Source organism: Heptranchias perlo, chromosome 8 (genome assembly GCF_035084215.1).
Source record: "Heptranchias perlo isolate sHepPer1 chromosome 8, sHepPer1.hap1, whole genome shotgun sequence".
Taxonomy (NCBI): domain Eukaryota; kingdom Metazoa; phylum Chordata; class Chondrichthyes; order Hexanchiformes; family Hexanchidae; genus Heptranchias; species Heptranchias perlo.
The window spans coordinates 62,465,479-62,482,067 of record NC_090332.1 but is presented as its reverse complement, the minus strand read 5'-3'; the positions used below and the strand labels follow the sequence as shown (position 1 = coordinate 62,482,067).

The window sequence follows — 16,589 nt, the reverse complement described above, 5'->3', positions numbered from 1 at the left end:
GTTCCTTAACGTATTGGTCCAGAAAACCATCACGTACACACTCCAGGAATTCCTCCCCCACAGTATTATTGCTAATTTGGTTTGACCAATCTATATGTAGATTAAAATCACCCATGATTATAATTGTACCCTTCTTGCATGCATCTCTAATTTCCTGTTTAATGCCCTCCCCTACATCTCCACTACTGTTTGGGGGCCTATAGACAACCCCCACCAATGTTTTCTGCCCTTGGTGTTTCTTAGCTCCACCCATACAGATTCCGCATCGTGATTTTCCGAGCCAATATCCTTCCTCACTATTGCTCACTGATTTCCTCATTTACTAACAACACTACCCCACCTCCTTTCCCTTTTTGCCTGTCCTTCCTAAATATTGAATACCCCTGGATGTTCAGTTCCCATCCTTGGTCACCCTGCAGCCATGTCTCCGTAATCACAACTATATCATAACCATTAATATCTATCTGCGCTGTTAATTCATCTACCTTATTGCGAATGCTCCGCGCATTAAGACACAATACCTTTAGACTTGTCTTTTTACGATTGCTCGTCATCTTAGTTTTATTTTGCACTATGGCCCTATTTGTTTTTCGCCCTTGTTTTCTCTGCTTTCCACTATTGCTTCTTCCCTTTTTGTCTTTTGTTTCTATCCTTGTTTCCTCCTCCTCTGTCTCCCTGCTCAGGTTCCCATCCCCCTGCCATTCTAGTTTAAACCGTCCCCAACAGCACTATCAAACACCCCCACGAGGACATCGGTCCCAGTCCTGCTCGGGTGTAACCCGTCCCGCTTGTACAGGTCCCACCTTCCCCAGAACTGGTCCCAATGTCCCAGGAATCTAAATCCCTCCCTCCTACACCATCCCTGCAGCCACACATTCATCTGGTCTACTCTCCTGTTCCTATACTCACTAGCACGTGGCACTCGTGGTAATCCTGAGATCACTACCTTTGAGGTCCTGCTTTTTAATTTATCTCCTAACTCCTTAAATTCATTTTGCAGGACCTCATCCCTTTTTTTTAACCTATGTCGTTGATACCGTTACGGACCACGACTACTGGCTGTTCACCCTCCCCCTCCAGAATGCCCTGCAGCCGCTCTGTGACATCCTTGACCCGAGCACCAGGGAGGCAATATACCATCCTGGAGTCATACATGTAGCAAGACCTGGACAACATCCAGGCTTGGGCTGATAAGTGGCAAGTAACATTCGTGCCGACAAGTGCCAGGCAATGACTATCTCCAACAATAGTGTCTAACCACCTCCCTTTGACTTTCAACGGCATTACCATTGCCAAACCCCCACCATCAACATCCTGGGGGTCACCATTGACCAGAAACTTAACTGGACCAGCCACATAAATACTGTGGCTACAAGAGCAGATCAGAGGCTGGGTATTCTGCGGCGAGTGACTCACCTCCTGACTCCCCAAAGCCTTTCCACCATCGACAAGGCACAAGTCAGGAGTGTGATGGAATACTCTCCACTTGCCTGGATGAGTGCAGCTCCAACAACACTCAAGAAGCTCGACACCATCCAGGACAAAGCAACCCGCTTGATTGGCACCCCATCCACCACCCTAAACATTTACTCCCTTCACCACCGGCGCACAGTGGCTGCAGTGTGTACCATCCACAGGATGCACTGCAGCAACTCGCCAAGGCTTCTTCGACAGCACCTCCCAAACCCGCGACCTCTACCACCGAGAAGGACAATGGCAGCAGGTACATGGGAACAACACCACCTGCACGTTCCCCTCCAAGTCACACACCATCCCGACTTGGAAGTATATCTCAGTTCCTTCATCGTCGCTGGGTCAAAATCCTGGAACTCCCTTCCTAACAGCACTGTGGAGAACCTTCACCACACAGACTGCAGCGGTTCAAGAAGGCGGCTCACCACCACCTTCTCAAGAGCAATTAGAGATGGGAAATAAATGCTGGTCTCGCCAGCGATGCCCACATCCCATGAACGAATAAAAAAAAATCACGGGTGCGAGCTCTGCTGCCATGACTTGCCTTAGATTTACACTGCGTTCACCCCTCGGACTCTCTTCCCGCTCTCTAGACTCTCCTTTTACACTGCGCTCACCTCTCGGAACTCTGCCTTTACACTGCACTCACCTCTCGGAACACTGCTTTTACACTGCGCTCACATCTCGGACTCTCCTTTTACACTGCGCTCACCTCTCGGACTCTCCTTTTACACTGCACTCACCTCTCGGACTCTCCTTTTACACTGCGCTCACCTCTCGGACTCTCCTTTTACACTGCGCTCACCTCTCGGACTCTCCTTTTACACTGCGCTCACCTCTCAGACTCTCCTTTTACACTGCGCTCACCTCTCGGACTCTCCTTTTACACTGCGCTCACCTCTCGGACTCTCCTTTTACACTGCGCTCACCTCTCAGACTCTCCTTTTACACTGCGCTCACCTCTCGGACTCTCCTTTTACACTGCGCTCACCTCTCGGACTCTCCTTTTACACTGCGCTCACCTCTCGGACTCTCCTTTTATACTGCACTCATCTCTCGGACTGGGATTTGTTTATGTCAGACTGGAGGAGATTGGTATCAGTGACTGTGGGATTGGTTTATATCAGTGAGGAGGAGATTCTGGCCCAATCTCTCAGCTCTGGTATCATCCTTATAAATCTTTTTTACACCTTCTCCACTGCTTCTATGTCCTTTTTGTAATATGGAGACCAGATCTGTGCACAGTCCTCCAAGTGTGGTCTAAGCAAGATTCTATGCAAGTTCAGCATAATTTAACTGCTTTTCAATTTTATTCCTCTAGAAATGAACCACATTGCTTTCTTTGCATTTTTATGGCCTTGTTAACTTGTGTTGCCAAGTTTAATGATTTGTGAATGTGTACCCCTAGATCCCTCTGCTCCTATACCCCATTCAGACTCTTATTTTTCAAACAGTATGTGGTCTCCTTATTCTTCCTACCAAAATGCACCACCTCACACTTATCTATATTGAAATTAATTTGCCATTTCTGCAAGTTTATTAACCTATTCCTGTATTTTATCACAGTCTTCCTCACTATTAACTATATCCCAATTTGATGTCATCAGCAAATTTTGAAATTGTACTTCTGATTCCTGAGTCTATCCCACTCCCTTCAATGCTGCTCATTCTTTCCTCCAATGTACAATTCTTTTTATGTGTCGGTATAGAGATAGGGAGGGGCGAGGCCATGGAGGGATTTGAAAACAAGGATCAGTTCAGAAGGAAGGTTTGCAATGAAGACTACGGCCAAGACCAAGATCTTCAGTCGGCAGGGGTCTGGGGCAAACTGGAGGGAGAAGGAGCCAGTTACAATGCTTCTCTCCATCCACTGGGCCTTTACGACTGCTTCCTATGGAGACCCTGGGAAGAGGCGGTAACTGGGGCGGAAGGGAGTGAAATCTGCCAAAGATCCCGTTGTCTCTTGTATGTGAAAGGTGGGGAAGGAATGGCCAGCAGTGATGTCAGTGGGGGTGGGGGAGGGATATCCTGGCCCGGGCGATGAGGCAGTGGTATGCAGCACCAACTGAATTGTCTGACATTCTCTGCTGCTGTAGAGTAGAATTCTCCCCCCCCCCCATTTTCTCATGGATATTCTCTAGTTCCAATATGTTTCCAACTTCTTATCCATTTCTATCCTGGATTCCCTTGTTTAGTTGTCAATCTTTCATGTGGAAGCTTGTCAAAAGCTTTCTGAAAGTTCCAATGAACTGAAACAGGGAGTTCCTCTAATGACATTATTTATAACAGTTATAGAAGGAACCTAGAAGGCTCTTTTACTGCTTAATCATTGCTGGCTGTTTCTAATTAAATTAGTGCAATTCTGGTACTCCCCAGCTTGCTCCTCTGATTGGTTTCTATTATAGGCCACAGTTGCCTGCACCGGATGTGTCCTTATTTCTAAATGTGGGTATTATGTTTGTTTGCTACCAATCTCAACAGTCCCAATAACCCTGTCAAGGTTACTGCTGATGCCCATGGATTACCTCCCTATTCCCCATCAGCAGCCTCAGACATATACTGGCCTGGGGATTTTTTAGTATTCAGTCCCTTTTCCTATTGAACCTCGTCCACACTGATTTCAGCAATATCTCTGAGGTTGTACATCCCTCCACCCCCCCAACAAATATCTAAATAACCCTGGGCCTAGGGTCAGGGTCAGGTGAAAGCAGCAGGTGAAAGCTCCAGTGGAGTAATAGCCCCACAGGTTTTATATAGAATTTACAGCATGGAAACAGGCCATTCTGCCCAACCGGTCCTACGCTATTTACTTCATGTCACCCTATCAACATATCCTTCTATTCCTTTGTCCCTCATGTATTTATCTAGCTTTCCCTTAAATGCATCTGTAATTCACCTCAACCACTCCATGTGGTAGTGAGTTCCACATTCTAACCACTCTCTGAATAAAGAAGTTTCCCTTGAATTTTTGGACTCCCCACAAGTGGAAACATCTTCTCTGGGTCTACCCTATTAAATCCCTTCATAGTTTTAAAGACCTCTATTAGGTCTCCCCTCAATCTTCTCTTTTCGAGAGAAAAGAGCTCCAGCCTTTTCAGTCTTTCCTGACAGTTGTATCCTCTCAATTCTGGTATCGTCCTTGTAAATCTTTCTTGCATTTTCTCCAGTGCTTCTATCTCCTTTTTGTAATATGGAGACCAGAATTGATTTCTCCCCTATTGTGTGTTGTACTGCTGTGGTGCAGTGTATCTCTATGTGTCAGTGACTGAGCGAGTGAGTCAGGGGGGACAAAGAATAATAATCAAAGGATGGTACAAACCTTGAGCTCTCCCTCACTCCCTCGATGGCTTCTGGCCTCAGAATCTAGAGGGCTCTCTCCTCGAAAAGGGCCAGTGGGTGAAAATTGACAAGTCGCCCTCATGCCGCCATTTACTCCCGCCTGTTACATGAGGCCTTTTCCTGTAAGCAGATATGAAATGTACCATCAATGGGAGGGCGCCTCATTTGCACTAAGGGTGCGGGCACCCAAGTCACTAGGGGTTCATGGCCAGTGCCTATCTAACCCATGCTGCTGGAAAACCTGGCTGTCATTGGGCGATGGGTGTCCAGGTACCCTCATTCCCCCCCCTGCACAGAGACCCCATATAATCCTCCCATGGCCCCATGTATAAAATTTTAAAAATTCAGCTATCTTTGGGAGTCCAGGCTGCTCCCCTGATCTGAACATTGCTAAGAAATAACAAGGGGCAGAAAACACAGGTGGGAGTAGTTAATGGGCCCCCTGACAGTGGTTATAGTGTTGGGCAGAATATAAATCAGGAAATTAGAGGAGCATGTAACAAGGGGAATACAATAATCGGGGGGACTTTAATCTTCATATAGACTGGGCAAACCAAATTGTCAAAAGTAGTTTGGAGGACGAGTTCATGGAATGCATTGGAGACAGTTTTCGAGAACAATATATCAAAGAACCAACTAGGGAACAGATTATTTTAGATCTAGTATTGTGTAATGAGACAGGGTTAATTAGTAATCTTATAGTTAAGGATCTCTGGGGCAGAGTGATCATAATATATTAGAATCTCATATTGAGTTTGAGAGTGATGTAGTTAGGTCCGAAACTACAATCTTAAATTTAAACAAAGTTAATTCCATGGGTATGAAGGACGAATCGGTTAAGGTAGATTGGGAAATTAGGTTAAAAGATATGACGGTAGATAAGCTATAGTGAACATGTAAAGAAGTAGCTCATAATTCTCAACGAATATATATTCCCTTGAGGAACAAAAACTCCACAGGAAACGTGATCCAACTATGGCTAACTAGAGAAGTTAAGGATAGTATTAGATTAAAAGAAGAGGCTCACAATGTTGCCAAGAAGAGTAGTAAGCCTGAAGATTGGGAGGGTTTTAGAAATCAGCAAAGGATGACCAAGAAATTGATAAAGAGGGAGAAAATTGAATATGAGAGTAAACTGGCAGGAAATATAAAAACAGATTGTAAGAGCTGCTACAAGTATGCAAAAAAGGAAGAGAGTAGCAAAATTAAATGTTGGTCCCTTAGAGGCTGAGACAGAAGAAATTATAATGGGGAATAAGGAAATGGCAGAGACATTAAACAAATATTTTGTATTTGTCTTCACAGTAGAAGACACAAAAAATATATCGGAAATAGTGGGGAACCAAGGGTCTAATGATAGTGAGGAACTTAAAGTAATTGAGATTAATAAAGAAAAAGTGCTGGAGAAATTAATGGAACTAAAAGCTGACAAATCCCCAGGACCTGATGGGCAACATCCTAGGGTGAAAATAGCAAGTAGGAATAAACGGGTCATTTTCGGGCTGGCAGGTTGCAACTAGTGAGGTGCTGCAGGGATCAGTGCTTGGACCTCAGCTGTTTACAATATATATCAATGACTTAAAGAGATAGTGAAGTCGTAGCAGAGGAGAAAGATAAAGTGATAAGTGGCCGAACCACCATTGCAGCAAAGGAGACTGGGTTGCCGGGCACTAAAGAAAGAACTTGCATTCTATAGCACCTTTCACGACCTCAGGACATCCCAGAGTGCTTCACAGACAATGAAGGTTAAGACTAAATGATCTGTTTTTGGGGGTGTTAGGTGAGGGAGAAATAGGACACCAGGACATTTCTTCTTCTAAAGGGGTCATGGGATCTTTTATGTCTACCTGTGAGGGCTTGTTTAACATCTCATCCAAAAGACGGCACCTCGGACAGTGCAACACTCCCTCAGTACTGTACTGGAGTGTCAACCTAGATTATGTGCTCAAGTCTCTGGAGTAGGGCTTGAACCTATGACCTGCTGACACAGAGGCACAAGCAGTACCATTGAGCCATGGCTGACACTAACATGGAAACATAGGAACTGGAGTAGGCCATTCAGCCCCTCAAGCTGTTCCGCCGTTCATTGAGATCATGGCTGATCTGAATCCTGACTCTATCCACCTGCTGGCTCCATATCCCTTAATACCCCAGGCTAGCAAAAACCTATCGATCTCAGATTTAAAATGATTAATTGAGCTGGCATCTACTGCTTTTAGTGGGAGTTTCTTAGCCATCTCGAGCTCGATGGGCCAAGTGGCCTCCTTCTGTGCTGTAACTATTCTATTATTCTATGAACTAGGCAACTACAGGCTAGTCAGCCCAACATCAGTGGTGGGGAAACTATTAGAGACAATAATCCGGGACAAAATTAATTGGCACTTGGAAAAATATAGGTTAATAATTGAAAGCCAGCACAGATTTGTTAAATGCAAATTGTGTTTGACTAATTTGATTGAGATCTCTGATGAAGTAACAGAGAGGGTTGATGAGGGTAGTGCAGTTAATTGTGTATATGAATTTTCAAAAGGCATTTGATAAAGTACCACATAATAGACGTGTTAGCAAAATTGAAACCCATGGGATTAATGGGGCAGTGGCTGTGTAGATACAAAATTGGCTAAGGGACAGAAAGCAGAAAGTAGTGATGAACGTTTGTTTTTCAGACTGGAGGGAAGTGGTGTCTCCCAAAGTTGGTGTTAGGACCATTGCTCTTTTTGATATATATTAATGACCTGGACTTGGGTATACAGGGCATAATTTCAAACTTTGCAGGTGACAAAAAATTCAGAAATGTAATAAACAGTGAGGATAGTAACAGACTTCAGGGGGACATAGACAGACTAATGAAATGGGCAGACACATGGCAGATGAAATTAAACACAGAGAATTGTGAAGTGATACATTTTGGTAGGAAGAATGAGGACAGGCAATATAAACTAAATGGTACAATCTTAAAGGGGGTGCAGGAACAGAGAGACCTGGGGGTGTATGTACACAAGTCTTTGAAGGTGGCGGGACAAGTTAAGAAGGCTGTTAAAAAGGCATACAGGGATCCTTGGTTTTATAAATAGACGCATAGAGTATAAAAGCAAGGAAGTTTTGCTAAACCTTTATAAAACACTGGTTAGGCCCCAGCTGGAGTATTGTGGCCAATTCTGGGCAGCACACTTCAGGAAGGATGTGAAGACCTTGAAGAGGATGCAGAAGAGATTTACTAGAATGGTACCAGAGATGAAAGACTTCAGTTAAGTGGATAGACTGCAGAAGCTGGGGTTGTTCTTAGAGCAAAGAAGGTTAAGGGGAGATTTAATAGAGGTGCTCAAGATCATGAAGGGTTTTGAAAGAGTAAATAAGCAGAAGCTATTTCCAGTGGCAGAAGGTTTGGTAACCAGAGGACATAGATTTAAGGAAATTGGCAAAAGAACCAGAGGCAACATGAGGGAAAAAAAAATTATGCAGCGAGTTGTTACGATCTGGAATGCTCTGCCTGAAAGGGTGGTGAAAGCAGATTCAATAGTAACTTTCAAAAGGGAATTAGATAAATACTTGGAAGAGAAAAAATTACAGGGCTATGGCAAAAGAGCACGGGAGTGGAACTAATTGGATAGCTCTTTCAAAGAGCTGGCACAGGCACAATGGGCCGAATGGCCTCCTTCTGTGCTGTATCATTTTATGATTCGATAATACTTAGCTATGTCTTGCGTCTTACCCTCTTCAGACTGTTCATTGGTTCTCTTTTCCCCTATTGGTTTGGCCGTGGTCTCTTTGGCCTGGAATAGGCCTATGCCATCCTCCATTTGTATCGGCTCCAGAGCTCTCCAAGGGATACAAATTGGGATAAAATACTGGCAGCTTCCAATTGATTCCACTCCGGCTGCAATTTTGATCTGACATCTTTTTGTTTCTAGTTACTGAGGTCCACTCACTTACAGTGATGCTGCTGAGTGCCGTCTGGTTCTCAATTTAAAGTTAATTCTAATACAAAGTTATGTGTCAGTCAAATAACCTACCAGTTTTCAACTCATTAAATAAATAGATTAAAACTCAATGCAGTTAGAATCAGGATGTGAAACACTAATTCCATTTAAGGTCAATCAACCAGAAGCTGGGTGGTGGAAGATGCCGATATTTACCTCAGCCAATAAGAGCTTTGTATAGGGTCAGGCTCCAGGGAGGGGCGGTCGGTCGTGGGCTTCACTGGCAGTCTGGTACAATCAGGATCAATGTGATCTTGCACAATTGGCAAATAATGTTGCAAGTAAAATTGAAGGACGTTTTGGTTGGAGGCTGCAGATCTTGGCATTCAAGGGGCTAGGATGGGAAAAGAGGTTTGGGAAACAAGGAGCACAACCCCCTCCCAGGAAGGCAGGGTCATTGTCAGGCAGTGTTACTGCAAGAGTTTTGGTTTAGATTCATACCAATCCCTTCCAAATTCTTTCAAAGAGTCTGCTGAGATCTAAACACTTCTAACAATGTATAAAATTCCATTACAAAGTTTGATGTCCTTAACCTTTATTCTACTTATTCATCTCAAAAGCTGGATATTTATGGAAAGGAAACATTCTTTCATTAAGAAGCATTCACTCTTCTATGCACACGAGCATTTCTGCTCTTAAATACAATCCAAAAGTCAAGATCAGGATTAGCATGAACTTTCATGACTCCTGTGTGGAAGTGACGTCTTTTCTTTTCATTGGTCCTGTCGAATACTTGAACATACTGGATGAATCTCTTTAAAATGCTGGTGAACGGTTTCTTCCTGATGCAGCCATTGAACCATAACCGATGTTACTACACGAGCTCACACTGATCCAGTTTTAAAAAATAGAAGGTGATCTATTTGTGTAAATGCCTGGAGTTGCAGTGCAGCTGAAATCTGCTCAGACCATTCGAGTGGGCTTCCATCTACACGCCCCTATCTATGATGCATTTCAAATCTAAATCCAGTGCTACCATGGGTACAGACCAGCCACATTCTTTGTGTGTGTCAAAAAGACTGGGTTTGATCAGCTTATTGTTTTGAAATTGTCTACACACCAATCTCTGACTGGGCAGGTCAGATTATAAAACAATACACAACTTCAGTTTTTGCTTAACTCAGTCTTCCAAAGCATTAGACCTAATGTTCAAACCAACTATAGATAAAGTCACTGGATCATCTGGGCTCCACAACACAATGATGCAATCTCCTTTATTGGTGTAGTGTAGTACAACACGCACATGTTCAGAAATGAAATCAGCATTTTCATTAAAATAAAATTGATCTTCACAGTCACAACACATGAGTTTCACTAAAAACATTCTTCAGTATTCCATACACATAATTAAATGTTTCTGCGGTATATACACAGCATGGCTCTATTGCACTCCAGCTCCTAAAATAGAGGCTCTCTCAGGGAAATGGGTATCAGTACTCTTCACTTCCATGTGGATACAGACGCAACCTCTTTCTGCACCTGTAATATACAGAACAAGACCATTTAGAAAAATATACTTTAAAGCAAACAGAGGCCACAAATGTATCCAGAGCACAGGGACGTTTTCAGCTTTCTTTCTCACTATTCCAGTCCCTATTAATGAAGTCATGGCCTAGAGCACAAAACCACACAACATCGGGCACTAAATTGGCAATCTGAGACCAAACAATGGTTGCCATGAGAAATTGTAGTGATTCTCTGAGGTTGGGGTTAAAGGCAGAATGTTAGGGACACATTAAACAAAGCTTTACTATGTATGTGGCTCATGCCGTACCTGGTGTCAGAGCTTCAGTACTGGCACGGGGCTGAAATGGAAAAATGTTCTATTCGTCAACATCCCCCATCATGATAAGCACCAACATTTCAGGAAATGTCTTTCCTCGCTCCAATTCCACTCATTTTCCAAACCTTATCCACTCCTTTGTTGATGAGTTCGCTCCACATTCATCAACTTCTTTCAGATCACAATCCCTTAATGCAGTCAACCTCCATTGCACTCAGTTCAGTGGCTGAATTATTCCATCTGGACACCTTCCATGACCTTCGATGAGCAATCAGAATCTCACTTTCAATTCTTCAGTTTCTTTGTGTCTCTTGCAAGTCTAACCAATAGCTACTACCTTTCACATTTGATGACATTTTTTCAGACACCAGGTGCTGGTAATGGTTCTGCTGTTGCCATCTACAGCTCCTCTAGACCCATCTTTTGCTTTTTTACTTGTCCCCTTACCACCCTCCTTGCCTTGCACCATCATCCCTTCTGTCATTTAATCACTCCTACCCTCCACCCTATCCAAGAACTTCCCTTTTGTTCTTTCCTCCTCCCCGCCCCCCTTTATTAACACTGTTTCTTTCTCCACAGATGCTGCCTGACTTGTTGAGTATTTCCAGCATTTTCTGTTGTCATTTCAGATTTCCAGCATCCACAGTATTTTGCTTTTGATCAATCCAGAACTTGCCTTTTACCAGTTTGTATCTCTGGATCCTGTCGTCCAGCCCTGGTTTAAGTTGAAGTCGGGCGCTGGATTAACCCCCACTTAGTATCTTATATACCTCTTCAAGGCCACTTTCATTCGCCGCTTTTCAAGGCTGAAAAGCCTGAGTTTTGCTGACCTTTCCTCATAACTGACTTTTGGCATCACCTTTGTCGCCCTTCCCTACACCACTTCTAGGTCCTGGATACTTCCCTTGTGCCAGTGATTGAAACTGAATACAGTATCAATGTGCAGCTTGATGACAGCACTGTACAGCTTCAGCATTACGATCTCAGGCTTGTGCTTTACTGATCTGACAACATAACTCAGCATTTTTTGCTTTGTTGAGCGTTGCTCTGCAATGAGTGGACATGGCTCTCCCCCAGCTAGTAACACCATTCATCAAGTATGTCTCCCAATTTTTTTCTTCCAACAGCTTACACTTACCCTGTATTGAATTTCATTTGACATTGTTATGTCTATGTGCAAATTTTGACCAGATCCTTTCTCAGCTGTTAGGAAGGACTCGACTCTTCTCCCCCTCCCCCCTCTCCTCGGTTTCTGTGAATTTGACCAGCAATAACTTGCAATTATATATAGTGCCTTTAACATAGTAAAACATCCCAAAGCACTTCACAGGAGCGTTATCAAACAAATAGTGATGCTGAGCTACATAAAGAGATATTAGGACAGGTGGCCAGAAGCTTTGGCGAAGAGGTACGTTTTAAGGAACGACTTAAAGGAGGAGAGAGAGGTAGAGAGGCGAAGAGGTTTAGGAAGGGAATTCCAGAGCTTAGGGCCGAGACAGCAGAAGGGACGGCCACCAATTGTGGAGCAAAGGAAATAAGGGCTACGCAAGAGGCAAGAATTGGAGGAGCGCAGAGCTCTCGGAGGGTTGTAAGGCCGGAGTTGGACACGGAGAGAGGGAGCGACAAGGCCATGGAGGAATTTGAACACAAGAATGAGAATTTTAAAATTGAGGCGTTGCCGGATGTAGGGCAATGAGCACAGGGGTGATGAGTGAACGGGACTTAGTGCAAGTTGGATACAGGCAGCAGGGTTTTGGATGAGCTCAAGTTTAGAGGGTGGAAATTGGGAGGCCAGCCAGGAGAGCATTGGAACAGTCGAGTCTGGAAGTAACAATGGCATGGATGGGGGGTTCAGCAGCCGGTGGGCTATGGCAGGTGCACAAAGACAGGCAATATTTCAGTAATAATACAGGCAATATTAATGTGCATTGCTTTTCTGAATCGATCTTGTTGATATAGATTAGAAACGGTCAGGGTCGCAACACCAATCCTTGAAGTACTCCACTCAGCCTGATATCACTCCCCAAATTAATGCCCTCAACGTCATCTTTTAGAGAATTCAGTAACTATCTTCAAATTTACCTTGGATACTCACTGCCTTAAACTTGTGCAGCCTTTGATACAGAACTTTTATCCAGGATTCTGGAAATCTAGGTACACTACATAATAGAACTTTATGACATCCACTTGGGCTGCCATTTCCACAAAAAAGTCAAGAGGGGTTAGTCAGGCAGGATCTCCCCCCTCTTCAAACCACACTGGGTGCCCATCACCAAGTTATTTTCATAGAGGTCTCCCAGGTTTGTTCCAACAATTCCATTATTTTGCTGTTAATTATTCATCCAGTCCACTCCTGATAATTGACATTCTTTATGCTAAAAAACCCTGAATTATCCAACAATTTGAATTAAGCAATGTAAATAACAGCAAAGTGGGAATTTTGTGCTGAAAACTTTTGAAATATCAGAATTTGAATTAAGCAGTTTTGAATTAAGAGTAGCTCGTATCAACATTCTGGCTTCTTTATCAAAACTGACATTAAATTCACACCTCTCCATCACTGAAGATGCCTCCAAGAAACTGCATTTCCTCCTTGGTGTCACTTTTCCCCTCATTGACTCTATAAAACCCAAGTCTGCCAAGATATTAATACTGTTCCCACATCCGAGGAGGTTCTTCTATCGTTTTTCTTGCCGCCCTGGGCAGGACGAAAGAAAATGTTTGCCCTTCGTTATGCAATCTCTCTCACCTCTCGCTTCCAACAAATCTTGGTCCAACACAAACTTTCTCTCTATTTTATTGATCCTACTCTGAACACTGCTCCTCTGAACTTTCCTACAATTTTCCCATGTTAATCACTCTTCCACCTCTCTGCATCCTCACTAGTTTCAAATAAAGATTCATTAGTCTCCTGCTTGAATTTATTCTTTCCCAGGAACTTAAAATTGTGGAGCTCCTTATCTCCCTCAAGTTTCCCTTCCTCTTACATTCTTCAGGCTTCTGAACTCTAAGCTAGGCATCACTTGATCACAAACATCCTGATTTACGTCACCTCCTTTCAACCACAGAGGTGTCCTGCACTGTGGGCTTTGGGCGCAGCCTTAGTTTCCCAATTGAAAGCTTGAAAATTATTGCCCTCCCTGGTCTAGGCCAATGTTTAATCAGCAGGTATAAGGTGAGAGAGAGAGAGTAGGGCAATTCTAGCCTGTACGTTTTCTGTGGGGACCACTAGTCTCAACAGAGCACCTTTCCATTAAGGCCCAAGCTACACAGGAAATTTATCTGAGAAGAATCATGCTTAATATTCAGTTTTCATTCTGTAATCTTCTTTTGATTCAGATTAACTTTACAGGTAAATCACATTATCCAGTGATAACAAAAACACCTGCAGGAACAAAAAAAACAACATCAGACAGTGTGGGACAGAGTGACAGGGAAGGGGTAGTATGTGATGACAGCGACACACTGTGGACAATGAAGACAGGAGTACATGAGCACATGGAATAAGAGAATAATGAGCATCAGTAAAGAGTGACACAATCTGCAACACAAAGACGACAAACAGGTTCAGACACTGTCGATTACATATTTTTCAATGCCTATGAATGATTGTTTCCTTCTTGACAATCAACCATTGTAATAATGTGAGAAGCCATTGCAATCCAATGTGTTACAAATAATTGAATGATTTCATAATGGTGGCATGTTTTCTAAATGATTTGAACCACAGGTAACGGGATGCCTCAGGTTTCCGTCCCTGCCACTGTACTGAAATGGCCCTTACAAAGTCATAAATGACATCCTATGTGAGTGTGACCATGGTAAACTGGCCCTCCTCATCCTTCTCAACCTGTCTGTAGCCTTTGACACGGTTGACCACACCATCCCCCTCCAAAGCCACTCCTCCATTGTCCAGCTGGGCGGGACTACGCTCGCATGTTTCCATTCTTATCTATCCAGTTGTTGCCAGTGAATCAGCTGCAATGGCTTCTCCTCCCACTCTCGCACTGTTACCTCTGGAGACCCCCAAGGATCTATCCTTGGCCCCCTCTCAATTCTCATCAACATGGTGCCCCTCAGTGACATCATCCGAAAACACAACATCAGATTTCACATGTACGCTGACAACACCCAACTCTACCTCACAACCACCTCCCTCGACCCTTCCAATGTCTCCGATTTATCACACTGCTTGTCCAACATCCAGTACTGGATGGGCAAAAATTTCCTTCAACGAAATATGGGGAAGACTGAAGCCATTCTCTTTGGTCCCCGCCACAAACTCCATTCCTTAGCCACTGACTCCATCCCTCTCCCTGGCCACTGTCTGAGACTGAACCAGACCGTGCGCAACGTTGACATCCTATTGAACCCAGAGATGAGTTTCTGACCACATATCTGCTCCATCACCAAGACCGCCTACTTCCACCTCCGTAACATTGCCCGTCTCCGCCCCTGCCTCAGCTCATCTACTGCTGAAACTCTCACCCATGCCTTTGTTACCTCTAGGCTTGATTATTCCAATGCTCTCCTGGTTGGCCTCCCATCTTCCACCCTCCATAAACTTGAGCTCATCCAAAACTCTGCTGCCCATATCCTAACTCGCACCAAGTCCTGTTCACCCATCATCTCTGTGCTCGCTACCTACATTGTCTCTCGGTTTGGCGATTTTAAAACGCTTATCCTTGTTTTCAAATCACTCCATGGCCTCACCCCTCTCTATCTCTGTAACCTCCCCCAACCCTACAATTCTCCGAGATCTCTGCGCTCCTCCAATTCTGGCCTCTTGCGCAGACCGATTTTAATCACTCCACCATTGGCGGCAATGCCTTCTGCTGCTTAGTCCCTAAACTCTCTAATTCCCTCCCTTAACCTCTCTGCCTCTCTACCTCTCTCTCCTGATTTAAGATGCTCCTCAAAATCTACCACTTTGACAAATCTTTGCTCACCTCCCCTCATAGCTCTTAATGTGGCACGGTGTCAAATTTTGTTTGAAAATTGCTCCTGTGAAGTGCCTTGGGATGTTTTACTAGGTTAAAGGCGCTATATAAATGCAAGTTGTTGTTGTTGCCTTATAAGCAGTCAAAGAAAATAAGGAATTGAAAGTTATAACGCTGTATGATTGAATAGATTCAGTTGTACAGTCGATCTTGCTTAATCAATGCAGTGGTCCTACCAAACCACCATTCAACAAAATAATACACATTAGTGTCCAGTATTACATGAAACTCTATTTACATTATCACTCTTCAGACATCCAATTAGCAGACACACAAATATTTACGGTAAGTTAATCCAAAAAAGCGCACATATGGGGAATTTGGCCCAATGTATGTCCAACAGAATCATAAGAGATTCATAAAGATAGTTCTATTAATTAGTATTTAATTATTTTAACTCTGGCTAACCGTTAGCAGTATATCAAAGTAATGTACTTTAAAAAATGTCATGTGTTGCAAAGTAATTTCTTTGGGCAAAATGGTTTCTCAGTAATTAATGAAACAGTTGTAAAAGTGGCGCTGGGAAGAATCGGTCTGATATATTGTTCAGCTGCTTATCAATGATCTTTATTTTCTTGGTTTACCTTTTGTTATGGTTTCCTTTGCGCCCATGAGACAATATGATGCTAAGAATGAATTACAGCCAGAACCTGTATATAGATCCCACGCTAAAATATTAAACCAAAATTGTGTTACGATAAATTGTGCAATAATGTGCAACATCACCGTACATATTGCTTCTTCTCGGCACACGTTATACGTCCAGAGATGTAAATTTTCACATTTCATTCAATTCGCTCGAGATTTAAAGGAGAAAAATATCTGTTCAAAAAAAACTAAAATTAAGCTTTCCATCAACAGCAGTGATTGTGATTTCTCACTAACTTTAAATGGAAAATTAAGGTGTAACTAGAATGCAACATTGTCCTTTTAAACTTACTCTTATAAGATGTTTTCTTGGGTTCTTTCAGACACCTCGCATTTAATGCTTGTAATCCAACATGACTGCTAGAA

The 16,589-nt window shown here is 43.3% G+C and overlaps 1 long non-coding RNA gene across 1 annotated transcript; it reads right to left on the bottom strand.

The window, feature by feature from the left end:
- Positions 1 to 9,980: 9,980 nt before the first annotated feature.
- On the bottom strand, positions 9,981 to 10,798 carry LOC137324215 (uncharacterized). Its single transcript, XR_010963557.1, has 2 exons — positions 10,567 to 10,798; positions 9,981 to 10,271 (listed from the first exon to the last, which is right to left on the bottom strand). It is a non-coding gene; the product is annotated as an uncharacterized lncRNA (long non-coding RNA).
- Positions 10,799 to 16,589: the final 5,791 nt, after the last annotated feature.